Source organism: Pongo abelii, chromosome 11 (assembly GCF_028885655.2).
Source record: "Pongo abelii isolate AG06213 chromosome 11, NHGRI_mPonAbe1-v2.0_pri, whole genome shotgun sequence".
NCBI classification, from domain to species: Eukaryota; Metazoa; Chordata; class Mammalia; order Primates; family Hominidae; genus Pongo; species Pongo abelii.
Genome location: NC_071996.2, coordinates 138,535,323 through 138,563,103, shown reverse-complemented (window position 1 = coordinate 138,563,103; position 27,781 = coordinate 138,535,323). Strand labels below are relative to the sequence as shown.

Genomic DNA, 27,781 nt, shown 5'->3' with positions numbered 1-27,781 from the left:
GAGCACCTCTAATTGTGTACTAATCCCGGTGGATTTAACTCCAGGATTCCCAATTCCAGCTCTGTGATTTGGGGAAAGTCATTTTGCCATTACATGAAAATAAAGGTCCACCTATTTCTCCTGGCCTTATTACTCCACTAAGTAGGAGACGTGGGCTACTGGCTAGAAAGATGTGAGGAGGGACAAGGTCAAGGAGTGAGGCCCAACCAGACCCATAGGGCCCCAACTGCAACTCTGCAGAGGGAGCACCACCCTGACCCTGTTCCGCCCAGCAAGACTGCCACATTTTTGCTAGTGTAAGTGGCACAGCAATGATCATCTTTGTATCTAATCGTACTCAGTATTTTGGGTTATTTTCTTAGGACTGCTTTCAGGTAGAGTAGGAAGGGTTACCAAAAGCAGTCCTGGAAGACTGTGACAATCCATCCTCTCGACAGCAGCGGGTGTCCAGTTCTCACCCCTAACCAGCAGGTCAAGAAAAGCCTTGCTCATCTGACAACGAGGGGATGGGCCGTCAATGTCTCGATTCACCCGCTTTCAACATTTCAATCCACCCTCTTTTGACCATTAGTCAGAAATAGTTCAAGTATCAACTACTACTTTTTTTTTTGGAGACAGAGTCTCGCTCTGTTGCCCAGGCTGGAATGCAGTGGCACGATCTCGGCTCACTGCAGCCTCCACCTCCCTAGTAGCTGGGACCACAGGTGTGTGCCACCACACCTGGCTAATTTTTGTATTTTATTAGAGACGGGTTTTCAGCATGTTGGCCAGGCTGGTCTCAAACCCCTGACCTCAAGTGATCTGCCCGCCTCGGCCTCCCAAAGTGCTGGGATCACAAGTGTGAGCCACCATACCTGGCCAAGTAGCAACTACTTCTTTTGTCCTACCTTGTGGATTATCATTTTGCACTCTCTGCTCAATTACATCCTAAAATCTCAGCAGGTCAGCTGCAAATATCTCCCCCACTCTGTGCTTGCTTGCACTAATCCATTTGGTAACTTGATAAAGTCTCAATTATTTAATCATATCAATCTGTCCTTTGTCATTTCCCCTTGATGCATAGAAAGGTCTCCCTTGATGACAAATTCAATAAACATTCACATCTATTTTCCTTTACTTAAAAAAAAAAAGGTTTGTGGACTGACATTAATGTACAAAGAATTTATTTTGCTTCTTGGGGAGGGATGTTACAAAATTAACTACCAAACAGATGAGCAATTACTCCTGCATGAATTCCTGAACAATTTGTCCCCTTCTGACTCATGTGATGTCATCTTAATGCATTTTTAAACGTGTACAGACACTAGGGTCTGAATCGGGGCTGTTCTGTGTCATTAGTTTGCCTATATTTATCACAATATCAACCTTTATTTAACCATGATAGTTCTGCTGTGTTGGACTACATGGAAGGTCTGGCTTCTATGCACTATTCTATTTCAAAGTCCTATCAGTTATTTTTACCTTTTTTTTTCTTCCAAATAAACTTTATTATTATCATTTTTTTTTTGGAGACAAAGTCTCACTCTTTCACCCAGGCTAGAGCACAGTGGCATGATCTTAGCTCACTGCAACCTCTGCCTCCTAAGTTCAAGGGATTCTCCTGCCTCAGCCTCCTAACTGGGATTACAGGCATGTGCCACCATGCCTGGCTAATATATTTTTTTTTTTTTAGTAGAGACAGGGTTTCACCATGCTGGCCAGGCTGGTTTCAAACTCCTGACCTCAAGTGATCCACATGCCTCAGCCTCCTAAAATGCTGGGATTACAGGAGTGAGCCACTATACCTGGCCCTCTTCCAAATAAACTTTAGAATAATTTAATAAAATGTCTCCCACCATCTAATTTCTGCAAAAACATATTCCCACTGGGATTTCCTGGGTACTGTGCTACAAGAAGTGACATCTTTATACTATTGCATCTTTTCTTCCACAAATGTGGCTGGGTCCCCATTGATTTAGATATGAGTCCCAGAGCAGTGTAGGGCAGAGACAGCCAAACTTTTCCTGTAAAGGGACAGAGAGTAAATTAAGCTTTGTGGGGCCATATATTCTCTGTCACAAAGACTCAGCTCTGCCCTTGTGGTCCAAAAGAAGCTGTAGATGATACAAATAAATGAGTAGGATCATGTTCCAACAAAAATGTATTTATAAAAAACAAGAGGCAGACTACAGTTTGCCCCTCCCTGGTGTCAAGATTATGAGGGTGGGACACTCTGCCTAGAGTCTGGCTGATGGACTTGGGGCCTGGGCACTACCAATCACCACGTGGGAGGCTCAGGGCAAAAATCACTTGACCTTGAAAGGAGTCCCTAACTGCAAAATGGAAACAATGAAAACACAATGAGATAATAGGTACACAAAAAGCACTTCTTCTAGGGTTGATGTTAACTGAAAGCACTAAAAATAACTGTTGGGTAACACCAGCACTACCACTAACAACAGCTGTAGTAGTAACAGTAGTAGTCGGAAGAGGACTCAAAATGTTTTCTTTGCAGAAAACATTTTCAATACATTACGATATTTTAAATTTGGGTTTGGATGTTGTCATTGCCGTGAATGCTGTCTCTTTTTCCGATTATATTTTCAGGAGATTATTGCTGCAAAAGAGAAGTCACTTATTTTTCTTCTCTTTTTTTTTCAGACAGGGTCTCGCTCTGTCACCCAGGCTAGAGTGCAGTGGTGCAATTTCGGCTCACTGCAACCTCTGCCTCCTGGGTTCAAGCAATTCTCCTGCCCCTGTCTCCTGAGTAGATGGGATTACAGGCATGCGCCACCACGCCTGGCTAATTTTTGTATTTTTTGGCAGAGACAGGGTTTCGCCATGCTGTCCAGGCTGGTCTTGAACTCCTGACCTCAAGTGATCTGCTGCCTTGGCCTCCCAAAGTGCTGGGATTATAGGCGTGAGTTACTGAACCTGGTCAAGAAGTCACTTATTTCTATATCTAGGCATTTTCAATTCAGTAACTAAAATCTTGTTTTAAAGACACCCATTCCTACAAACCTGCTTCAGGGCAAGCCAGAGTCTGCCCAGCTCAGTGGTGTCTGTTTCACTGCCTTTCCCGTTCTTTCTCTTACGTCGCAAAGAAGAATCTTCCTAGATTTGGTGGCTCTCCCTCGGGGGGGCCACAAACTCCAGCTTGAGTTTCTTTCTCATAATCTGATCAATAGTCAATTCAAATATCATTTACAACAACATTTCCATATAGAACATGTAACTTGCTTTTCTTTGTCTCTTTTAAAGATTTTTTTTTTTTAAGAATCTTTAGAGTATATTCTGGGAACTCTGGCCTCAGATCTCTCATCTGGAAAAGGAGGAATGGAATGGACCTCCTTCTAGATTGAGAAGGTAGCAGCAGCAGAAACAGTGGTGACAACAGAACTCACCCTTCCCTGGCCAGGCGTGGTGGCTCACACCTGTAATGCCAGCACTTTAAGAGGCTGAGGCGGGTGGATCGCCTGAGGTCAGGAGTTCGAGACCAGACTGACCAACAAGGTGAAACCCCGTCTCCACTAAAAATAAAAAATTAGCCGGGTGTGGTGGTGCATGCCTGTAATCCCAGCTACTTGGGAGGCTGAAGCAGGAGAATCGCTTGAACCTAGGAGGCGGAGGTGGCAGTGAGCTGAGATCACGCCACTGCACTCTAGCCTGAGCAACAAAATCAAAACTCCATCTCAAAAAAAAAAAAAAAATTCACCCTTCCCACCATCAAGCCCATCATCCTCACACAAGAGGCTTTCCCTACATCTCTCCCTTTCTTCTGCCCCCAATCCAGCCCACTGTGTCCAGTCAGTGTGATCGCCAGTGTATTCCAGTCTGATCTCCTCTCTCTATTACCTGCTCCCGGCTGTGTGCACCGTCACTCACCTGAATGCCCTGCAGCGCCCTCCCACCTGGGCTCCCTGGTTCCACTCCCTCCACTCACTCACCAATAAGACCATTCTCCTTAGGGCACCCAGGGCTCTTTCAACAAATTAAGTCCCTCCAAGGGCATCTCGCTGCATTCAGAACAAAATTTCACCTCTTGACTAGGCCCCAAGGCCCTGCCTGACCTTGCTCCTTCCTGGTGCACAACGGAACTATTCCTGCCCCAGGACCCTTGCACTGGCTGTTCCCTCTGGCAGGCAAGCCCTGCTCCAGAACGTCACTTGGCTGATAAGTTTTGCCACCCAGATCGCAGGCCAGTGCCATTGCTCCAGAAAGGTCGATCTGACCACTTGCCACTGCAGCCTTGCTCAGCAGGTTTTGCTGTTTCCTCGAGGGCACATGACTTACCTCAATCAACTTTGTCTTTAGGTCTTGTCTATTTCCTGGCTCCCTCTGGAAGGTAAGCTCCATGAACAAACTCCCTGTTCCCAGATGTGCCCTGATTCCCAGAACAGCACCAGGTATGACTCAGTCACTCAGGAAAATGGGCTTAAAAAAGTAACTGGAACCCAAAGGCAGCACTGCACACCAAAGGGGCCTCCCAGAGCACCCCAGTCCTGCCTCCCTTTCTCCCAGAAGTACTTCACTGTGGAAACAATAGTCATCTAAATTACTCATAATAATACATGTCTTTTTTGCTCAAAACTTTCAGGAACGTTTGCTTGCAAAGATCATGGAGAGGTGGAAGAATGATTTACCTATTCAATAAAGCCTCTCTGAAGGCAAGCTTATGCCAGAATCATGCTAGATGCTACGGTAACTAATGTTGGTGTTTAAGAGGGAAGTGGCAGCTTTTCCTATTCACCTGCCCAGAGGCCTGAACCTGGCTATTGCACACTGGCCTGGGAGGGACAGCCTGTACCCGTACCCCACAAGACTAAAATAGGCACAGGGACTGCTGTTTTGTTTGATTTATTAGTCTATCAAGCCCCCTGCCCAATCCCCTGGCTTCTGGAACTGCACCTCACTCCCAGCAAGCACCCAGACTCTGTAGAATGAACTCAGGGCCATGGTCTGATACGAGTTACACGGAAACAATCATCCAACTCCCTCCCTCCTGCAACCTCCCTGCCCCACACCAAGGGTTTGGCTACACCATAAGCCACTTAGACCCGTGAACACAGGTAATCCAAGACCCTGTAAGCTCTCGTCTACCCTCACTCACCCTGGGCCATGGAGATCTGCCAGGGCCCCAGAATTAGGGCCTGTGTCTCACTTCCGTACAGAATGTTTATGTAGGTGGTGTTGACAGGACCCAAGACTCTAGGTACCTACAGTGCTTTCTGCTCCAGTGGACCCACCAAGAGTCCTGCTGCGTTTCAGAAAGAACCAAAAAAACTGGTTGAATATCAACCATTTGATGTGGTTCAACCTAAAACCAACATTCTAAAATAATTCATTACAGATTTAATGTGGCACTGCCTCTAATTTCCTGAGAGGGATTTTAACGCTGATAACACTACACTCATATGAAAAAGCAGGGGAGGGGGCCTGACACACGGCACCCAGTGAATGACACTGGGCCCCTGGGGGGCAGGGGAGATAAGCACATGTGCAGAAATATCAATGCTCACCCCATGTCGATAAAGCAACTTATGCCCAGTCACTCATCCTGAGAAGACAGATGGGAAGCCAGACACAAAAGCTCAAGATAACCCCACAGATGAGGGTGAAACTGATTAATTAAAGTCTGATCTATGGATGACAGAATGCCAAGCAGCCATTAATATGGCTTAGGACAGGATTTTTTTTTTTTTTTTTTTTTTTGAGACTGAGTCTCGCTCTGTCACCCAGGTTGGAGTGCAGTGGCACGATCTCAGCTCACTGCAACCTCTTCCTCTTGGGTTCAAGCAATTCTCTGGCTCAGCCTCCCGAGTAGCTGGGATTACAGGTGCCCACCACCACACTTGGCTAATTTTTGTATTTTTAATAGAGACGGGTTTCACCATCTTGGCCAGGCTGGTCTTGAACTCCTGACCTCATGATCCACCCACCTTGGCCTCCTAAAGTGCTGGATCTCACCCAGCCAGGAGAGGATTTTAAAATATGAGAAATGTGAATATATTAAATCTTAAAGTATTTTACCAAACAATATTATAGCATAGTCTCAATTTTCTTTGGGTACATGAGAAGGCTATATACCAAAAAAAAAAAAAGGCAAACAGAAACTCGCTGCGGGAAGTGAGATCTGGATAATTTATGTTGTTGCTTGTAATTTTCTCTGTGTTCCCTGTATCTTCTGAAGTCAACGTGTTTTGTTCTTGAGGGATGTGTCAGGTGGCATCCCCATCCTCCATAGACAGAAACCCGCATCTCTGCATTAGCTCGGAAGGGATGGATGGATGGATGGTTGGATGGACAGACAGATAGAAGGATGGATGAAAAGATGAGTTGCAGTGGCTCACACCTGTAATCCCAGCACTTTGGGAGGCAGAGGTGGGTGGATTATGAAGTCAGGAGATCGAGACCATCCTGGCCAACATGGTGAAACCCCATCTCTACTAAAAATACAAAAAAATTAGCTGGGCATGGTGGTGTGTGCCTGTAGTCCCAGCTACTCGGGAGGCTGAGGCAGGAGAATCGCTTGAACTCACGAGGGTGGAGGTTGCAGTGAACCGAGATAGCGCCACTGTACTCCAGCCTGGTGACAGAGTGAGACTCCGTCTCAAAAAAAAGAAAAAAAAGAAAAAGAAAAGAAAAGAAAGGACGAGTGAATGGGCGGTGGTGCTGAGGGCAGTCAGCTCCCCAGGCCCAGCTTAGCATTCAGCATCACCAGACACTTCCAGTCACAGAGGAAAGTGTTCCCTTTCTAAGTACAACACAGCAGTACACCCAGTACACCACATGCTCAGGTGACTTACAGGAAATTTGCCTGGCCTTCCAAATCTCTTCTTACACAGAAGCAGCAGCAAACAAAGCATGTCTTATTTTCATTCCTCAGATGTGCCTCATGTTTTTGGCCCAAGTCTCTGTCCACGTGGTTACGTCCATTACAGCAAGCTCCCCTGGGCCCAGTGCAGTGGCCACCTTATCTACCCCTCTCCCCTCACTTCTCCTCCCCCGGCCCCCCCACCCCTTGCTGTGACATCTAAAGATGTCTCCAGACATTACTTAATATCCCTGGGTGGGGAAGCAACTCTCCCAGAATTATCGCTCTAATCTGAGCTTCTTAATCCCAGCCAAATGTGTGTCCCCCAAATCTCTGCAACGTACCCCCATGTGACTGACGCTGATGAGCACAGGGGACCCCACGAGGCCCCTCGTTTGCACCTTTCTCATACCGACCCAGCTCAGCCACTCTCAAGATTAACTAGCAAGGCGCCCATGGCTGTGGTCTCTTTCTGGCAATACCACGCAGGAGGACATCTGAGAGGGAGCTTCCCTGGATGACGTGTTACTCTTGAGACAGACTAGGCACCACATTAAACAACCAGCCTCCCAGATGGTTCACACCTTTATCTATTCTCAGCCAGCCCCATCCTCTGGCCACCCCCACCACTCAGATCCTCAAGAACCTGCCCACAGGCTCTTCCTTCCCAACCTTCCTCTACTCACCTGGGAAACGCTGGCTTACCAGAGTGGACTGTATCCACCACAGTCACTGAAATCCTCTCACTGCCAGTCCTTCGGGCTAACACTGGACTCAAACCATCCTTGCATTCCCCACAGAGCCCTGCAGTCATGTCTAAGCACTGCAGTTATCAGCCACATGATCTGGGGAAGTTGCTGACCTCTGTGCCTCACTGTCCCCATCGGCCATAGGGAGGGACAACAGCAGCGAGGGCTCCCACGTGAGATAACGCGGCACGGGCCCGGGACATGCCCTGCAGAGGTTAGAAGTTGAGCCTTCTGCAGAGGTTCATCATGACCCAGCTCACACCCAGGCCCTACATTTTTCCTCAATAATAGCTCAAAGTCTGTGAAAGTTTGTTTGACACACTCTTATTTTTACTCAGCCTTGCTGCTTCCCAAGTGTTCCACTGTGGTCTGGAATGCAAAGAATTACACCAGATTGGGTTAACAGGTGCTTCATTAAATTGGGTAGTATGATTTCTTTATTAACTACTAATCAATTACTAAATTTTACCTCCATTGACAGCTGTGCCCATTAGCTATGGGCTGCACTAGTGAAGGTTTAGGGATATTCACTGCACCTTATTTGCATTTGTTTGAGCCATTTAAGGCCCAAACAAGGGGTTAAAGGATAACCCAGAAATGCTTGTAAACAAGCACCTTTTGGCTAAAACCTAAATGCCCCCAGGCCAGGGAGAGGATAATACTGAGAAGTCACTATGTTCCCATTGTTTTAATACCCTTTGTCCCTTCTAAAGATGCTGAAGTCCTCATCCCCAATACCTGTAAATGTGACTGTCTTTGGAAAGAAGGTCTTTGCAGATGATCAAGTTAAGATGAAGTGACTGGGGGCCCTAATCCAATAGGACTGGTATCCTCATTTATACAAAGAGGAAATATGGACACAGAGAGATGCACACAAGGAAAGATGATGTGAAGACCCAGTGAGACAGTGACCAATCGCAAGCCAAGAAGGGATGCCGAGGAGTGGAAGCCAGGAGTGGAGAATGGGACAAATTCTCCCTCACAGTCTCAGGAGGAACAGCTCTACTGATGCTTGATTGTGGACATCGGGCTTCCCAAACTGAGAACAGACTTCCACGGGGAAGACACCTGGCTGGTGGTGCTTTGTTATGGTGGCCCCAGGAAACAAACATTTCCCTAAAGGCTAAAACTGAGAAGGCTCGGACACATCCCTATTCTCAGAACTCATTCCCCTCAATGCCATGTGGGCGCTTCCTCCCCAGCGCCTCCAACATCTAACACAATGCAGACTCCAAGAGCACACAGAGGGCGAGCTCCAGAAACAGAGGGACGAGGCCTATACCGCGAAACTCAGGCGGCCTCCATGCTCGCTGAGTGGACTTTCCTAAGAGCCCAAAGTATCTGGCATCGCCCAATCCTGCTCACCAAACATTCCTGAAGGATCAGGCTGATGTCGGCAGGCAACGGGTAATTACACCTCTATATCCACCGTGCAATTTACAAAATCCTGCTATGTCACCGTAAGAGCCACACAAAGGCATTTCTTTTTTTTTTTAAGTTGATTAACATATACTTTAATAGCTAATAATATTATAATAAACCTTTCAGTAAATAAATAACAATTTTATAGAAAACAATAGTACATAATACACATACATTCTATATGTACATTGTTTATATATGGTAGATAGTAGTAATCATTTGCTTCTGAAATCAATCCTAGGAGGGGGTTAATATTATCATTCTGTTTTATAGCTGAGGAAACTGAGGCACAAAGAGGTTAATCTTCACACTCCACTTACTCACCAGGTGACCCTGGGCAAAGGCATTTCTTAATGGAAACCAAATCACTGGGGCTTTCACACTAACTTTCACTAAGACACTGGAGCTACCTGAACATTGCAATTAACTAGGAATGCACTCAAACCATTAGAAAATGGGGGGAGGGGCTTGGGAATAAAAAGACAGAGCAGAACGGAGACCCTGCAAGCGACTGCAGGCAAAACCCCCTTGCCCTCAGTCCAGCAGTTACCTTGGGAGCTCTCGAGGCAGTGTTGATCTCCCCAGAAAATCAAGTTCCTCCTGGTGGGGCCCAACTCGTCTGCAGCAGTATATGCACCAACTAACAAAGTAATTACTAATGCAAATGAATGCCCATTCCTAGTCACAGCTCTAAGATCAAACTCCAAGGAGAAATTTCCAGCAGCTGGTAGGAGCTGAGTGAAAACCAGCCAAGGGCGGGAGACCCCAGCCTGCAGGAGTGCTGGGAAGCACATGGACTGCCCAGACACCGGGGACAACTGGAGAAGGGGGAACAGCTCCATACACAAGGTTCCTGCGTGATTGTGGGGAAGACGGGCTGGACCTTCTGCACAGAAGGGAAGAAGGGCTGGCAGCAAACCACGCAGGCCAGGGAGAAGGCCACTCAGACAGCGGAGGCCTGAAGACCTCCTCCCTTCCCACACTGGCCAGATGTGCCCTGCAAGTCAGCATTTAAGGTTTTAATGTGTCTTCTCTCACAACTGAATCTCACCTCTGCTGATTCAAGATTCATTCTGGGAAAAGACCAGGGAACAGAAAGGCTGTTTTGGAAACATTTCTTTTTATTGTGAGTGGGCTGAAGTGTCCACAGCCTGGGAGAAAAGCTATGTCACCATCTGCATTTAGAGAGCGTGCACATTTGGCGTCCGGCCTCCAGCCCCACAGCCGAGGCACAGAAAGGCCAGCCCTGCTCCTGGAGGCCTTTGCACTCATCTGGTGTGGTCCTTGGCTTTCTCATCTGATCCTTGGTAAAATATTAAAAACTCATCCCTGTCTCCTTCCTCCTGCTCCTTGGACCACAGTGGGGACTAAGTTGGGACAATGGCACGCCATGAGTTGGAAATGCATGTTGGGGTTAGAAGTGCGTAATGCACTCCGAGATGGAAACGCGTTGTAGGGTTAGATGTGCGTAATGCACTCCGAGGAGTAAGGTGGGTGATGGCAAGGGCCATTGCACTCTGCAGGCACTGCAGCCCAGCCAGCCGGGCAGGTGAAAGTGGGGAACTATGAACTTGGGGTCAGGCCAGGCCTGCAGGCACACAGGTCACCCAGCAGTAAAAGGAAGAGCTCTCCCTTGCAGTGCGGCTGGTTATTGTCCCCACTCAGACACAAGGCGTGCTTTCTTTAGGTGGGATGTACAATGATCCAAACATGACAACCAGGATGAAAATTTGGCAGGTAACTCAGGTGTCCCCTCGGCTCCCATTTATAGAACGTTACAGGACACATTTGTAGCTACCACCCTTCTCAACCTGTGTAGGTGGAGCCTGGTCAGCATGACCTGTCTGTGGGGTGAAGACGCTGGGTCACTGGCTGTGGCTGTCAATCACTGAACTGTGCCGTGTGCAGCAGGGACCCCAGGGATGGTCTGCCGAGGTCAGGGCCCTTCCCATCCCAGTTACTGTTCTTGTGTCTCCTCTGGGCTGGCTGTCCCTCCCAGTACCCTGAGCCACTGTCAGCGCCCCGTAACATTCATGAGCAGCTGGAGGGAAGATGCCAGAGTGTTTAAACCAATAAGCTGCTCCCTGCGTCCACACTGAGTGTGTGGGCAGCAGCCCCTTGCTTTCCCTATAATAGGACCTAATCACTTTATTGTAACAGCTTATTGAATTGTGTGTCTCTCCAGCCAAGCTGTGCGCTCCGGGTCAGCAAGGGCTGTGCCTGTCTCTCAGAATCCCATCCCCCAGCCAGAGCCTGGAATGCAGCAGCAACTGCTCAATGGACAATAATCAACTGCAAGAAGGGCTTCAGGGTGGCTCCCATCCATCTCCTTGTATATGAATGGGGCTGCTTCCCAAAAGCAAGACTTCTTATGCTCATATCCTTCTCATTTCCAGCTGGTACAGACATATGTTCTGACAACCAGAGAGTTATCAGAACTGGAGTCTTCCTTAATGTAAGTCGAGAGGAAGGACATTCACTAAATACACAGGTACTGAGCCTTTGCCAGGAATACAAAGAAAAGCAAGACTGTCGCTGTTCTTAGCAGGTTTACAGAAACAGCAAAGACACAGACGAGAGCTATCATAGAGACTATGATCCAGGGAAGACAGTGAGAGCCACTGTTATGGGTGGAACTGAGTCACCCCAAAAGATGTGTTCAATTCCTAACTCCTAGTACCTGCACATTTTACCTTATTTGGAAATAGGGTCTTTGCAGATGTGACCAAGTTAAGATGAGGTCATACTGAATTAGGATGGGCTGTAACTCCAATCACTGGTGTCCTTATAAGAGGGAAATTTAAATCCAGTACAGAGACAGACAGAAGAGGGCCACATAACAATGAAGGCAGACATTTTTTGCAGGAACGCGGCTTTAAGCTAACAAAGACTGCCAACAACCACCAGAAGCTAGGAGAGAGAGGAAAGGTTCTCCTAGGAGAGGGAGGAAGGGTTCTCCTAGGAGAGGGAGGAAGGGTTCCAGGAGAGGGAGGAAGGGTTCTAGGAGAGGAAGGGTTCTAGGAGAGAGAGGAAGGGTTCTCCTAGAAGAGGGAGGAAGGGCTCTCCTAGGAAAGGGAGGAAGGGTTCCAGGAGAGGGAGGAAGGGTTCTAGGAGAGGAAGGGTTCTAGGAGAGAGAGGAAGGGTTCTCCTAGAAGAGGGAAGAAGGGTTCTAGGAGAGAGAGAAAGGGTTCTCCTAGAAGAGGGAGGAAGGGTCCTCCTAGGAGAGGGAAGAAGGGTTCTAGGAGAGAGAGGAAGGGTTCTCCTAGAAGAGAGAAGAAGGGTTCTAGGAGAGAGAGAAAGGGTTCTCCTGGAAGAGGGAAGAAGGGTTCTAGGAGAGAGAGAAAGGGTTCTCCTAGAAGAGGGAGGAAGGGCTCTCCTAGGAGAGGGAGGAGGGTCCTCCTAGGAGAGGGAGGAAGGGTTCTAGAAGAGGGAGGTAGGGTTCTCCTAGGAGAGGGAGGAAGGGTTCTCGTAGGAGAGGGAGGAAAGGTTCTCCTAGGAGAGGGAAGAAGGATTCTCCTAGGAGAGGGAAGAAGGGTTCTCCTAGGAGAAGGAGGAAGGGTTCTAGGAGAGGGAGGAAAGGTTGTCCTAGGAGAGGGAAGAAGAGTTCTCCTAAGAGAGGGTGGAAGGGTTCTAGGAGAGGGAGGAAGGGTTCTCCTTGGAGAGCGGGGAAGGGTTCTCCTAGAGTCTTTGGAGAGACACAGTACTGCCAACATCTTGCTTTCAGGCTCCAGCCTCCAGACTGTGAGAATGTGTTTCTGCTTTAAGGCACGCAGTCCTTGGCACTGTGTTACAGCAGCCCTAGGGAACCAGTACGCCCTGCAACATTCATTGGCTGCTGGGTGTGTGTCAGGCACCATTCTAAAAGCTTTCAATGTGTTAATTCATTTGTGTATCACAAGTGCCCTATGAGACAGATAAGGATTATGACCTCTATTTCACAAATGAGGAAACCGAGATGCAGAGAAGCCAAGCCTCTAGCCACCAAACAGCTGGACCAGGTAGTTCTGGGGCCTACTGTGTGCACCTTGCCCTGCGGGCCTCCCAATGAAGCAGGCTGGGCCCAGCACGGGAGGTCAGTGCCACAGGACTCAGACAAGCAACTGGAGATGAAGTAGGGTGGGCCCAGGGACAGAGCAAAGGGGGCTCACAGAAACACCCATTATTTCTGGTGCGCAAAGGTGTACTGGCTCAAGGTTTACGGAGAAAACCTGGGGTGGGAGCCATAGGGACCGTTTGCACCATGGGGAGGGGTCTCTAATCTGCAAGTCAGGCTGCCAAGGAGGAGATGATACACCCTCAGTAGTTTGGGGGATCCCAAGGATGGGATGAAGGGTAGATAAGCAGGAGGTAACCCTGAAAAAAGACCCCCCAGGAAGCTCCAGCACTCACCAGAAGGAGGTGACTGAGCATCTCCATCACGGCAGGGAAGGTTTGAGGAGAGGCGAGACTAACACACTTTCCCAGGAGCAAGAGGCAGGTCCTGGGGGTGACATGGAGGTGGTGAGCGAAAACCACAAAGACGCTATTAGCTGGGATCCCCAAAATAGGCTGAATGTGGGCAGCATGGAGAAAACGGAAGGTAGAGGGTTTTCTCCTGGACATGCCAATGTGGGGTACCCCCAGGAGGAGCAAACACATGGCTCTGGCAGTGAGAGGTAAATCTTGATTAGATCTGGAATAGACATTTGGGGAGAGATCCGCAGAGAGAGGATGAGATCAAGGATATGGGAAGGAGGCAAGGGTCAAGGGCAAGACCCCAGAGAGCAGTTACCATCAAAGGCAGGCCGGCTAGCAAAGAACAGACACAGATGCAGAGAGAGGCCAAGGAGAGAGAGAAGAAACACAACAGAGAAGCCGAGAAATAATGGAGGCCAACGGAAGGAGGTGAATCCCCAAAGCACTCTTAGATGTAATGACCTAGGAGCTCCGTCCTCCAGGGTCCCAGGCACACCACACCACGGCCCCTCTCCCAAACTCTCCTTTAAGATCCTCTTATCTCTGGCTCATTCAGTGACACTTTGGTCCTTTCAACCATCCCGCCATACTGGAGTGAGCCTCTGAGTTTTGTTCCTTGGAAGTGGAGGGGACAACTGCCTTTGCAGAGTGGAGGCCCACGGCAGACAGACACACACTGCAGGCCGGATGGCACCTGCAGAGCTCAGACGGTAGCTGGGCAGCAGGAGGGCCCAGACAGCACTCTGGGAAGCCTGGTTATCCCAAGTAATAGTGCTTCAGGTGGTAAGGAGGCAAGTATATTCTACCCGGAACCATTTCTATTTCAATAAACTCACCAATGGATCAGTGATGAACATTAAGCTCTCAGCTATGGGGAAACATTCTTATGCAAATCAGCTGATTTCTAGACAATCCCAGAGAACACAAGCTGTCCCTCCACCTGTCCCTTGGGCAAATGTCAGCCCAGCCCCTGTAAGCCAGCTGGAACCCCGGTGTTGTGCTAGTATGCTAGAGCTTACAGGACAGTCAGACAAAAAACAGGCAGGCAGCAGCCAGCTGCTCCCATTGCTTTCCTTTCTAAAGCAAAGCATAAATGAGCAAAGTGTGTGAATCACCCCGTTTTTCAATAGGGCCTCTGCTACAAACCCATACCAGGTGGAGATAAAATAGAACAAAACCTACCCAACAGGTTTCCCAGCAGGAGAATGAGTTCACCAGAGGCCAGTGGCCTTTTGATAATTCACAGCTTGTTTGCCTTGGAGTTTTTACAGCGACATAGGGAGAGGTGCTTGGAAAGGGCACCAAGAGTGATCCAGAGCCAGAGGACACCGCCAGAACCAAGGGGAGCTTGGAGAAGCTTCTTTCTTGTCTCCAACTAGAAAGTACCTAAGGAGCATTATTCTACACAGAGGGTACCAAAAAGAGAATCAGGAGAAAATAACCACCTACAAGGAGAAGCGGTACAAGAGATAGCACCTCAAGCGTTCTCTGCCTCCTGCTTTATTTCGCCATGGTTCCTGAGCAGGCCTCGGCTGGTTCTTCCTGGCGTTTTCTCTCTGGCCCTCCTGGTGCCCTGCAGGGAGGCTGCAGCCCAGATCTCATGCCAGGCGACCACACAGCCCCGACTGCATCAAAGGGCCTCCCTCCCACCAAGGGGCTGTCCCAGCCCAGGGCTTCAGGCTGGCTGAGCTGGGAGGTGAGGGTGGCAAACAGGCCTCCTTCCTTTCAGCTTATACACATCCTGCCGTGGCCCCTCAAGCTGTGCCACACCTCCCCGGGCACCAGCTCCCACCTAATGGCTCATGACACTGTTCCCACCCAGGCTGGAGAGGAAGGCCACACAGACGGCCAAGTCCCAGGGCAGCTTTCCTGACAGCTCTGAAACCTCCGAGCCACCCAGCTGCGACTCTCCCTTTCCCGCGGGGGTGCAGCTCACGGGGCATCCTCCACCCCCCACGCCTGGTCCTTCTTGGCCTCCTTCAGAGGGTCTCCTCACCTGCCTGCCTTGACGTCCAACCTCTCCGGTGTCCATCTCTGCTCTGCTGGTCTCCTTGCTGGCGCATTCTCCTCAGATGCCTGAGTCCACCCTGGGAATGGCTAGGGGCATCTCTGCTGATGCCCAAACCTTGTCTCTATCCTGCCTCCTCAGCACTACCCACAGCTGCCCCCACGGGCTCAGGATGGCCACAGCCTCTCAAGCACTGCACGCCTGGCCTCTTCTTCCCCACTTAGCAAGTGGCAGGCCCAGAAATCCCTCATCCTAAATTCCTCCTTCCTCCAAAACCAGTCAATCAATTCTCTAGGTGAACCAGCAGACTGTCTGGAAAACCATTTCTCCACCTTATCACTGCTGACATTTGGGGCCGGATCCATCTTCGCTGTGGGCTGTCCTGGGCACTGTACAACCTGCAGCAGCGTCCTCAGGCTCTACCCACTCCATGCCGGTTGGAACCTCCTCCCTCCTCCCTGCGTGGTGACAACCACAAATCTCCAGACATTGCCAAATGTCCCTGGGGGGCTGAGAGAGGCAAGGTCGCCCCAGGTGAGAAGCCCTGTGGTAAAGGATCAGAAAGTCAGTAATTGGGGCTTTTCAGGCCTTTGGTCTCCACTGCAACCTGGAGGAAGCAGGGAGGAGCTGCTCTGGACCCCACCTGCCGTCTCTCCATCTCTGACCAGCTCCCCTCTGTGCCCCCTGACCCCGCCTTCCTGCAGGGACTCACCTGTCTCACCTGGACTCTCCCCCTCAACTGCCTCCCCTCCCCCTCCTCTACTTGATTTCACAGGTGTGGACTCACCCGACCCTAGGAAATGGAATTCATTTCCATTCTGACCGGGGGAAGATGACACCCTTTACCCGTGGCCAGGCCCTGTGCTAAATGTTCCGTCAGCTCGTTTAAGTCTCTGAAGCAGGTCCGATGAGCAGAGGAAATGGAATGGATTTGGGGAATGAACTTGTCTAAGGACACACAGATGCAGCATGGCACCCCCAATCTTCATCACTAAACACCAGGTGCATCAGCCATGTTGCTGCTGTCACTGAGGTCCTGCCCTAGTCCCCCTCCCTTTATCTCCCCTAACCCAGCCGCTCTTTGAATCCCCAGGCAAAACCCAGATGGAGGGTCAGAGCTGGAGGGTCTTGGCAGCCGTGCAGCAGTACAGACGGACGCTTCCATTTGGGAACAGGCCTCATACCCTTGGCCTTGCCAGTCTCATCTGAGAGCCCGCGGGGTGCTGGCCCAGCAGCAATCTAGGCTGGGCAGCCCCTGGCAAAGCAGAGCGACGGGGTCCCCTGAGTCCACAGACTCCTGAGACCACAGGCCCCTGAGAGCACAGGCCCTCTGCTTCCGAGAGTCCTGTGGTCCCAACTGCAGCCAGCCCAGCACCATCGGGACCTTCATCCGCTGGCTTCCTTCCGGGAATGCTTTTGTATCACAGCTAAAAATCCATTAGGAATAAAAGGCACTATGCTTCGTTTCCTAAAAAATGCTACCCCACAGATTTCTGATGGATCCACTCTTGACCAAACCCACGATGCGTATGATACCCCCCGGGCAGCAAGTGGCCGCTCTGAGATTTTCTAAACACACCCACGCCCAGCCCAAAGGAAAAGGGCAGGAAAGAAAAAAGCCTCGCGGAACAAAGCCCGCAAAGACAAAGGAGACCAAGGCTGACTCCCATCTCCCACCTGCTGTCCTTTTTCCATCCTGTTCGCTAGGTCAGAAAAGCCGTGGCCGGCCTGTGCTCTTGGTACAAAGCAGGCCCCATTCTCAGGTCACTCCGCTCCAGCCAGCCCAGCACCATGCCAGGACAGGCGGCTCCTGCCCAGGATTAGTGGCTGGGGCCAGACAGCTGCAGGGGCTGGGCCGGCTTCCTACTCCCCCAGGGATCAAAACCTCCCCCTGGTGCCTCCCACAGCCAGGAACACAGGCAGGCACACAACAGCGGGATTCCAACTGCAAGAGCTAAGAGTGCTTGGCTGTGTGTAGCCCCCACCAAGCCAGCCTGCCTGGGAACCTGGGACGGCCAGCGCTGGCTTGTTTACAATGGGCCACCCCTCCCAAAGCCAGCATGCTCTGGCTCTCCTCTCGTTCTGCCCCCACTGCATTTTGTAAGATGTGTGTGAAACCTGCAAAGCCTGGATCCCTGGGAGGGTTCAGCAAACATGTGCTTCCTTTGAAGCTCTGAAAGGCAGAAGCACAAGAGAGGTCAGCCTGTAGCCTAGACACAGGGAAGCCGAGATCAACAACTAAGGAGAGTGGTGGAGGCGGGGGTTCAGCAGCTTTCAGGGGCTCAAGGTACTGGGGAAGAGTTGCTAAAATGCAGGTTCTGGGCCTGCCTTGGAGATCTTCACTCAGCAGGGCTGAGACATCACTCAAGGTCCCAACAGGAAAGGGACAATTTACAACAGTGAAGGGACCCCTGGGGGAAGTGACGCCAGGGAAGTGGGGAAGGGGGAAGCCTCTACTGGAACCTGGGGGAGACAGGGACCCCCAGTCAGGGGAGCCGGAGTCAGCCCCAGGTGAGGGGCTCCCCTGACACCTCCCTCTCCACCGCAAGCCAGAAGTCAGGGGAGCCCCCTGGGGTGCAGCCAATTCAGGCCACTCCCCGGGCCAACAGCACAGCAGGGCTGGGAGGGAGAGACAGACAGACAGACAGACATGGCCAGCACAGGGCATGCCCAGGAAGCTGCTTTTCCACAACAAGCCTCCTGTGTGACACCTGGGCAAACACCTGGTCTAAGTCTATTGTTGACTATCCTGCTCTCCACAAGCAGCGCTTCCTCGCAGTCCTGTGTTAACACCCAGGGGGGATCTGCAGGCGGATGGCACCTAACACAGGCCTTTATGTGACAGCGACCCTTGCTGGTCCACACCAACAGTGAGTACAACAACATACCAAGCCCTAGCTCCTGGGAGATTCATAAAATCCTGGGGATAGGCATGGGGTGGAGAAGAAGGAATCAAAAGCCAGGGATCTCTCCAAGAACTTGGAAATGGGAGAAGACAGCTCTTAGAATAGAATTAGACCATCAAATACATGAATCCTAGAGCACCAGTCACAACAGCCAGAACAGGGCAACGACCCAAATGTCCATCAATGAATGAAAGTGTAAACAAAATGTGACATAGCCATACAATGGAATATTATGCAGCCATAAAAAGGAATGGGATTCTGACACATGCTGCCACGTGGATGAACCCTGGAAACACTCTGCCGTGAAAAGAAGACAGTCACCAAAGGCCACCTATTGTATGGTTCCATTTATAAGTCATGTCCAGAATACACAAATCCATAGGAATCCATAGAAACTGAAAGCAGAGCAGTGGTTGTCAGGGGTGGGAAGGACGGGCAGCGACTGTTTATGGGTGCCCTTTAGGGTTGAAAAAATGTTCCGGAAATTGATAGACGTGGTGGTTGCACAACTTTGGGAATATTCTATACAGCACAGAATTGTGACATTTCAAAATGGTAAATTATATGTTATGTGAACTTCATTTCAATAAAAGTTTTTTAAAAAATAATGAAACCCTGTAAAAAAGCAAAGCCACTCTAAAGAGGTCCAGTGCCACCGAGGCGACTACAGGCAATGACACCTTAAGAAGGTGCCTATGAGGAACGCATCTGAGGCTAAAAGATTATGCACATGCACAGAGAACAGTCTGGAAAGATACATTTATTAAAAGTAACTGTGACACCGAGAGCATATTTTTGTTATGAGCAATAACTACTAAAGCATAGAAAAAGAAAACTTATGTTTAGTTAGGAGTTAGGAAGGTACCTAGTCAGTCAGGCACAGGAAAAACGCCACCAACAGGGGAAGCCGTGGCAAACTTCACCAAGTGACGGCCAGGAGCTGGGAGCTGTTGGGGTGCTAACGGGGAGCCCCAAAGCCTGCAGTCCCACTGGAGCAATGCACCCCACAGAGGGCAGGTACCTAGGGCCATCTTGGGTGGGTTTTAGGACTCTAAAAACCCAACTCAAACCAGCTAAGAGAAAACAGGAACAGACTGTGGCCCCTAAAATCACACCGAGGTGAGGATAGGGGTGGGGCCATCCCTGGAGCCAACTGGATGTAGACACTCCAATCCCCCTAGCCTCTAGCGTCTGTCACCATCACTGTGAGTTCAGCTTCTGTATGCCAGAGCCACATCTCCCTGCATAGGAGCGTGACTGGGAAGGCGTCACATGCCCATAACTGCGACTTCTCACTCCCATTTTACAGAGGAGCAAACTGAGGCCCAGCAGAGGTCAGCGAGCAGAGCCATGCAACTGTTTCTCACCAAGATTTGACCCCCTCCACCCACCAGACCAGAGAGTTTAGTTCCGGAGTCCAGGCTACACACAGGTGCTGGCAAAATGGGAAGAAAACAGGGTCTGCTTCTCAGCAGATAACAGTAAACGGACACTCCATCCTTCGAATGACCCTCATTCTGCTCTCATGTCCCTGACCTGCACAGTGAGGATGCATTATCTGCACCTCCAAAGTATCCCCTTTTTTCCTGTCAAATGAAAACATTGGTACCCTGGCCTCCGTGGCCTGGGTTTGTAGGATCTAAGTCCACCCTAGAATCTGGTGTTTCAGCGCCAGGCCCTGGCCAGGGGAGAGCTCTCCTTGGTCATGCTGGTTCCAGCCCTTGGGTACTGTTTTCTGGGTCCCTGCCACAGAGGACTGAAAGGACAGGGCCATGCTGGCCCTGCTGCCAGCCACGACCCATCCACCGAAGCCCTGGGCTTATTCGATCAGAAGCCTATTCACGTGTGATAGCTTGAAGATTTTCTAAAGAAACGTAGCATCCTAGTTGGGCAAACTATTTCATAGCAACTTAGATGCAGACCTGCCTCCTGGCACACATCTATGCCTGGGCAGATGGCAGCCAGGTTCAAGTTACTTCAAGTTCTTTTGAAATCAAGAGATCAAAGGCAGAACGGAATCAGCATTCCCGTTGGAGGTTCATCCGGGCCCTCCTTGGAATCTGCTACTGTCAGGCAACTCCTCCCTCTGCTGACAATTCTAGAATCTTGTGTGGCCTTCCGTCATCTGAACCCAGCCCATCTGCTCTAGGGACCCTATGTCACGGCACTGGGTTCAGAAGATTCTATTGGGGTCCATCTCTGCCAAATGCCTGACCCTTTTTGTTTTACTTGTTTTGTTTTTGAGACAGGGTCTCGCTCTGTCATGAAGGCTGCAGTGCAGTGGCGTGATCACAGCTCACTGCAGCCTTGACCTCCTGGGCTCAATCAATCCTCCCATCTCAGCCTCCTGAGTAGTTGGGGATACAAGTGTCACTGGCACGAGTGGCTATTTTTTTGTATTTTTTATAGAGACCAGGTTTTGCTATGTTGCCCAGGCTGGTCTTGAACTCCTGGACTGAAGTGATCCGCCCGCCTCAGCCTCCTTTGGATTACAGGCATGAGCCACCGCATCCGACTTGACCTTGGTTTGATGACTTCAGCGTCTCTGAGGCACAAGTTTCCTCACCTGTAAAACGAGGCTGCTAATGAACACTTGGCTCAACCCACCTGTCCTTGAGAAGATTACACAACATAACAAACCCAAGAGAGCTTGGCAAACTATAAACCACTGTGCACGATTTAAATATAAAATAAGCTTGCAGGAGAGTTCTTCAAACCCTGTATACTAACAGTTCTCTCCCACAGCTTCTTCTTCGCCAAATCTGACGATGGCCCCAGAATTGCATCATTTAAAAATGTACTCTCCAGCCCAGTGTGGTGGCTAACACCTGTAATCCCAGCACTCTGGGGAGGCCGAGGCAGGCGGGTCACCTGAGGTCAGGAGTTTGAGATCAGCCTGGCCAACGTGGTGAAACCCTGTCTCTGCTAAAAATACAAAAATTAGCCGGGTGTGGTGGCGCACACCTGTAATCCCAGCTACTCTGGAGTCTGAGGCAGAAGAATCACTTGAACCCGGGAGGCGGAGGTTGCAGTGAACTGAGATTGCACCACTGCACTCCAGCCTGGGCAACAGAGTAAGACTCCATGTCAAAAAAAACAAAAACAAAAACAAAAAACAAAACACCTCACCCTCCTTTGAGAGCCAATTCATAATTCCTCTTCAAATGCAGCACTGAAATGTCCAGGCCTGAACACCAAGTAGCCCGAACAGTCCGTGAGAACTCATCTCTCCAGTCACCTGTCCACAGGCTCCCTGGATGCTGCCTCTTGCCCTGGACTGTGGGTTTCTATTAACCTATCTAGGGCAGCACCTTTGACGTTCAGGTATTGTTCAGAATAAGACCAAATTCAATGAAAAACCTAAAGATAATTTTCAAAAGCCAGGTCTTCCCTGTTCTGTAAGCGGGCAAAGAATATCTCTACTTAATGAAAAGCACAAAAAATAAAAGCTAAATAAAGGGAAGGAGAGAGTTTTACACTGGTTTCTGTCAAGTGTCATCTCCGTTTCAGCTGCGCACTCCGGCCAAGACATTCAGGCCCCATTAGGTCCCGCCTGGGCTTATCTTATCTCCAAGTGCGATAGGCTTGTCTTAGGCCTTCCTCCAGCTCAGAGGTTGTTAACGTTTTTTGAGGGTGCAAATCATCTGAGGAATCTGACAAAGTCTCTGGACCCTCTCTTTAGAAAACCACCTCCATCTGTAAAGTTCTGCATGCAGTTTCAGGGGTTTCACAGACCCCCTCAAAGGGCCATGCCAAAGGAGCCCAGCATAAACACATCTGTTCTGTTACTGATAACAGTTACCTTCAGAAGACCAAGGCCGGGAAGAGCAGCAGATGCCCCAAGTCAAGCCAGAGCCTCTGTCTAACACTGTTTATAATTCATTTCTCAAAAACTGGAGGCAGAGACGAGGTTGTACATCCCAGCTCAGACACAAAAGTGGGCACTGTGTAAATGGGATTTATGGGCAATGATAAGGTAAGAAGGAAAAGAATCAAGTTGTGTTTACTGAGAGCAAAGTCCAGAGCTGCCTGGGGGAAGGAAAGGGGTCAGAAAAAGGTGATGCCTGCCCACGAGCAGCTGGGGCGATGGGGAGACACCACCAGTGCAGAAGAAGGCAGAACCCACACAGAAGCTGCTGGCAGTGGGGACAGGCCCCAGTGTGTGGGGCACCAGATGGCGGGTAGGACCCGGGACAAGTCCCTGGCCTTTATGTCTCTGCTTCCACCTCTGCCAAATGCAAGGCTGGGCTCTGCGATCTTTCAAGTCCCTCTGACCCTCCAACAGAATGGAAAGGAGATTCAGAGCACACCACATGTGGGACTACAGGACCCACCTTTACCCAATGGGGACATGAACATCGCAGCTTGACGTCCTCCGTGTCAGCGGCTCAGAGACAAAGCATCAGAGCCTGACCCCAAGATCCAGGCTTCCCCTTCTGGCTAAGCCTCCTGCTGACCTCTTGGAAGGAGGGGCCCCGTGTTATTGACTCTGGCCAGTGGATCATGCTAATCCCTCCTCTGACCTTCATATCCCCTGGAACCAAAGGGCGGGGCCGAGATCAGGAGAGCAACCTGCATGGGAGAACGGCATGAATGAAATGTCAGGGACAGGGGCGGCCCCCCTGGTCACATCAATAACATGTTAACAGTGAAGCCACACAGCTGAGGCTCGGGGGCCCTCCATAAGCAGGTGAGAGAAGTGAGGCCCAGAGAGACTACAGGACTTGCTTAACGTGATAGGGTTGCAGGGAGTTCCGAAAGGAAGGAAGAAGGGAAGGAGGGAGGGAGCCTGCAGAGAAGCCCAGCTAAGGATGAGTGAGTGCCACTTCCCCGATTGCCTGGGGGTCCCAGTGGCTGTTGTTGCCTGGCCCAGGCACACCCCCAGCCCGGAAACCCCTGTGGCCTCACCCCTCTCCAGATGGATCAGTGGTGGAGACCAGGTACAGGTGAATCAATCCACAGTGGACCCAGAGCTTGAGCTGGCCCAACCAGCTGCTTCTGAGACTTGGATGCTCAGAAACTCAAGAGGCCCAAGGGCAGGTCCTGCAAAGGGCTGCTGCACATTGGCTGGCAGCCACTCCCAGGCCAGGTGTGTGCTGGTGGTGAGCAGCAGAGGCCGGGTGACAGAGCCAGCTGCACAGGTGAGAGGAAAGTCTAATTTTTGATGACCAATTCATTTCTCAAAGTTTAAGAAGACTCACTATGCTCTCTTTCTGGATCATTCCAATAACGCTGCCCCCTTTTCTTCTTGAGCAAGTCTGAGGGTGTCTTCGATTCCTTTTTAGTCTCTGAGAACCTTCGGAGACCCAGGTTCCATCTTTACCAAGGAGGAAACTGAGGCCCAAGGAAATTGATTTATGTAACATGCTATTGTGCCAATAATTGAAATCTGTCTATGCTTAGTCAGAAGCTCTTTGCATAGGTATTTTTCTGACCCAAGAATGAAATGTAACCAGGTGCCCTTCTGAAATTGCAGTCTGCCCAGACAACTTTAAGGAATGAACTAACAACAGGGCAGGGGACAATTCCAGACACAGAGACAGGAAAATCAGGGCTTTTCTGATTTGATGGGAAGGTTCTTCAAAATGGGAGCAGATTTCAGCAAGAGATTCAAAGGCTCTTGAAATAAGTAATGCGGAATCTTTCTTTGACTGATATCTTTTGTCCCCAAAGCCTCAGGTATGTTAAAAATCCCTCCTGTGAACTCACAACATGCTTGCTTTAAGAAAGGTGTAAGGCAGGCTAGTCATGACACCACAAAACAAGCCTCTTAAGAAGGCAGGCGCCGTTCTTAGTCCAATGTGTTGCCGGAGTGCGGCTCACTTTTCTTTCTCCTCTGTCCAGATTCCCCAGCTTCCCTTCGGCAGCTGATGGCCTCACCAACGTGCATTTGCAGCGGTTTATTCACTGAGGCCCTGCGGACGTTGTCACCGGAATGCAGAGGCTTGGAGAGACGCTGAGCACAGCTTCCCGTTCAGCCGCTGCATGGCCTCAAGTGCCCTTCTCCTCTATTGGATTATCTGCTGATAACGGGGAGGTCAGGCCTTGGCAGGTGCAGAATCAGTGCCTGCAGGTCACCTCAACGGACAGTCCAAGCAGACCTGGTCATGCTATTAAGGACACTGGCCTTAGTTTCTCTGTCCCAAGGATGTATGAAAGCCAGGATCTCTGTCACAGATCGAAGGCCATGGGGACTTAGCCCAATGCAAACCTCAAAAGTAAACCAATTAGTGGTTGCCAGAAGCGGGGGCAGGGGCAGTGGGAGTGGTGACATAGTGAGTACAGGGTGCTCTTCCAGGGTGATGAGGAAGTTTTGAAATGAGAGAAAGGCGGTGGTGACACAGGACAAAGAATGTACTCGATGCCCACTGCAGTGTTAAGCTGGATGTTATGTGACTTTCACCTCGAAACCAAAACCAACAAACAAAAAGCTCACCAAACACACAAAGGGACAGGAACTTTGGAGACCCTCAGTCTGACGTGACCCCTGAAGACTTTCCACATGGTCCGGGCAGGAGGTGCCCAGGCAGAGCCTGTGTGGCCAGTCGCCCTGTGGAGAGTGGGTGACTCTGCTACCACCCATTTCTTCACTGCACCTTCAACTGTCGTGTGAATTTACAATCCTAAGAAAAAAAATCACGTTTACCTGTTCATTTTTATGTCTCCTGTTTGTAGCTCACAATTTATTCCCATTGGCCAGTCTAGAGGGGGTGTGGTACCAGCCCATGTGGTTCATGTACCCCCCCAGGCATCCAGCTAAGCTAAAGGAACAGAGGAGTGGTTCAGGGGACACACAAATGCAGCTGGATTGCAGGCTGGGCTCCGAGACTTTTTTTTTTTTGGAGATGGAGTCTCACTCTGTCGCCCAGGCTGGAGTGCAGTGGTACAATCTCAGCTCACTGCAATCTCTGCCTCCTGGGTTCAGGCGATTCTCCTGCCTCAGCCTCCCAAGTAGCTGGGAATACAGGTGCCCACCACCACGCCCGGCTAATTTTTTTGTATTTTTAGTAGAGACAGGGTTTCACCGTGTTAGACAGGATGGTCTTGATCTCCTGATCTCGTGATCCGCCCGCCTCGGCCTCCCAAAGTGCTGGGATTACAGGCATGAGCCACCGCACGCAGTCCTCCAATTCTTCTTAATCACCCTCTGAACTTGAACTTCAATGAAGTATTCTGGGTTTCTGAGTACTCTGAGATGAGCTTCTCATCTGTGAAACAGGCAGGGTGTTCCCAGGCCTTGAGCAGACACAACTACAGAGGATGTTCAAGCCACCGAGGGCTGGAGCTCACCCTTCCCAGCCATCAGTGGGACAGTGGGAACAACCACAGGGGCAGGCCTTGTGGGGCCTCGGTCTCTGCACCGGCTCCACCCCCTGGCTGACACTCCCCGGAGGAGCAGTCGGCTGTGCCCTGCTGCAGGCCTCTGTTTCCTCGGTCATTCTGGTCTTAAGAACCGAGTCAGGGAGCATTTCTGCTGCCTCCTTCATCCTGAAGGACACCAGGCACCAGGATAAACTACCTCTGAACCTCTGACGGTGATGACTGTGGGAGCAGGATCAGGTTAACAACTTGAACCCATGAGGCGGGAACTACATGCAAATCACAAAATTTGCCATGGGCAAAACTCAGGGCCTGGAAATGGAAACCCTGGGCAGCCGTGTCTCTCACTGACCCCCAGGCAAATCAGACTGTGACAATTCAGAGGCACCAAAAAAACACTGCATGTATGCCTCTGGGAAAACAAGGCAAAACGAAAATCAGCTCAAAGTGCGGTGGCCTGTGTGGATAGTCTCTAACTGCTGTGGGGACCCACGCCCCCAAGCACCCCTACACCCCACCCAGAGGCACATGCAATGCTCTGCCCACTGTATCCAGGGCAAGTCTAGGTGCACCTCCCTCACCAGGCTCCCAGAAGCCTGTGTGCCTGCCATGGAGACAAGCGGGCACCTCTGTGGGATGGCAGCACCCGTCCCACCCTCCCGTTCCTCTTCCCAGACGTCTTGCTGCCCCAGTAACTCTGGCACAGGGTCAGAAAAAGCAAACCACATGTGTGCCGCCCAAGGAACTGCTGGAGCCCGAGAGGGACCCCATTAACCTCCTCCTGCTTTGCTCAGGATGGGGCCTGCTCTGGCAATGCCCCGAATGCAAAGTCCAGCGAGGCGAGTCCATGTGGGGGCCCACAGAGAACCACGCCGCACAAACCTCTGGTGTCTCTCCAGTTTATCTACAGACAAGAACCATGCTGCAGTGCTCGCCTTTGATTTTGGAAACCCCCGCTTTTTGACCAATGCCAGGCCGAAAGAATGCCAGGAATGTGGATGCCTTTCAGGAGGGTTCACCGCAGCCCAAAGAGACCACAGCCTCCAGGGCCAGGGGCTGCACTTATAAGGAAAGGCCTGCTGGTGGCCTCTGCCCGGCCTGAAGTGTTTCAAGTCGCTGAGGCCCCAGTGGGCGGAGGACTGACCCTGGGACCAGAGAACCCCTGAATTCCTCACGTCACTATGAAAAGCCCTGAGCCTCCTCCTGAACATCTCAAACCTTCTCTCCATCCTAAGGCACACAGGCAGATACTGGAAAACAAAGAGACAGGACAGAAAGGGTGGGGGGAGAAGTTGAAACAAAATCCAATCAGCTATCCTCAGTTTACAGTATTTAAAGAAAAACCTGAAACAGTGCAAGTAGCTGCCTGCTTTATTTAGAAGGGCTTTTAAAATTCCAACGTGGCCCAAAAAGGAATCCCAATGTGAGCTGTGGCTTCTCAACTCCCCCTTTGGCCTTGAGCATCCAAATGTTTACTTAGATCCAATCCTTTCTACTTGGTGGGGAAAGACTTGTATGCTGCTTTTTAAAAAAGTAGAGGCTGCGCCCGCCCTATGAGGTAGGTGATCCTATCCAACCGACTTTACAAAAAAGGGTGTCCCTTCTATTGCCAACCAGGAGTATAAAAGCCAAGAACAGCCAAGAAAACCTCCAGGAACATTTTATCAGAACACCATTTAATCCAGCTCTTCCTCACGAACACCAGCCAAGGCTTCCTTGGAACATTTTCTGCCAGCGTGTTTCAAGGACAAATGCTCTCCTGACGCCCCAGGGAGGGTGACCTCTAACCGCGGGTCCATCCCCATCTCGTCCTGCGACATGAGAACAATCCCTCCTTTGCGCACACACCACCCAACCTGGGCTCTGTCCCGCGGCTGCTGGGGCGGGGATGAGCTGCTAGCCTGGCTTCTTGGAAGAGTGAGAACGTTCCACGGGTGGCAACAGAAAGGGGATTCGCTGAAAAGAGAAACACGGGGCTGTTCTGGGAATGCGCCGGGGCTGGGCTTCTGGATGCCAGGATGACAAATGACCTTCCCACACTGGGGACAACACTGTGGGCTTCGAGGACAGGAGGAGAGCACCATGAGGGACAGGCCTGCAGTGCCTGAGAAAGGTCAAGTGTCACCAG

The 27,781-nt window shown here is 50.5% G+C and overlaps 1 protein-coding gene across 9 annotated transcripts in view; it reads right to left on the bottom strand.

Moving 5' to 3' along the window:
* SH3BP4 (SH3 domain binding protein 4) overlaps positions 1-27,781 on the bottom strand; it is a 103,590-nt gene that overhangs the window by 32,078 nt on the left and 43,731 nt on the right. For 2 of the 9 annotated variants that reach the window (XM_063713137.1, XM_063713142.1), the window contains exons 3-4: positions 25,359-25,541; positions 24,770-24,956 (exon numbers count right to left, since the gene is read on the bottom strand). The exons of the other annotated variants lie outside the window; for them this stretch is intronic. The gene's annotated coding sequence lies outside the window, so the exon portion shown is untranslated. The remainder of the gene's footprint in view (positions 1-24,769; positions 24,957-25,358; positions 25,542-27,781) is intronic. 9 annotated transcript variants of the gene reach the window in all.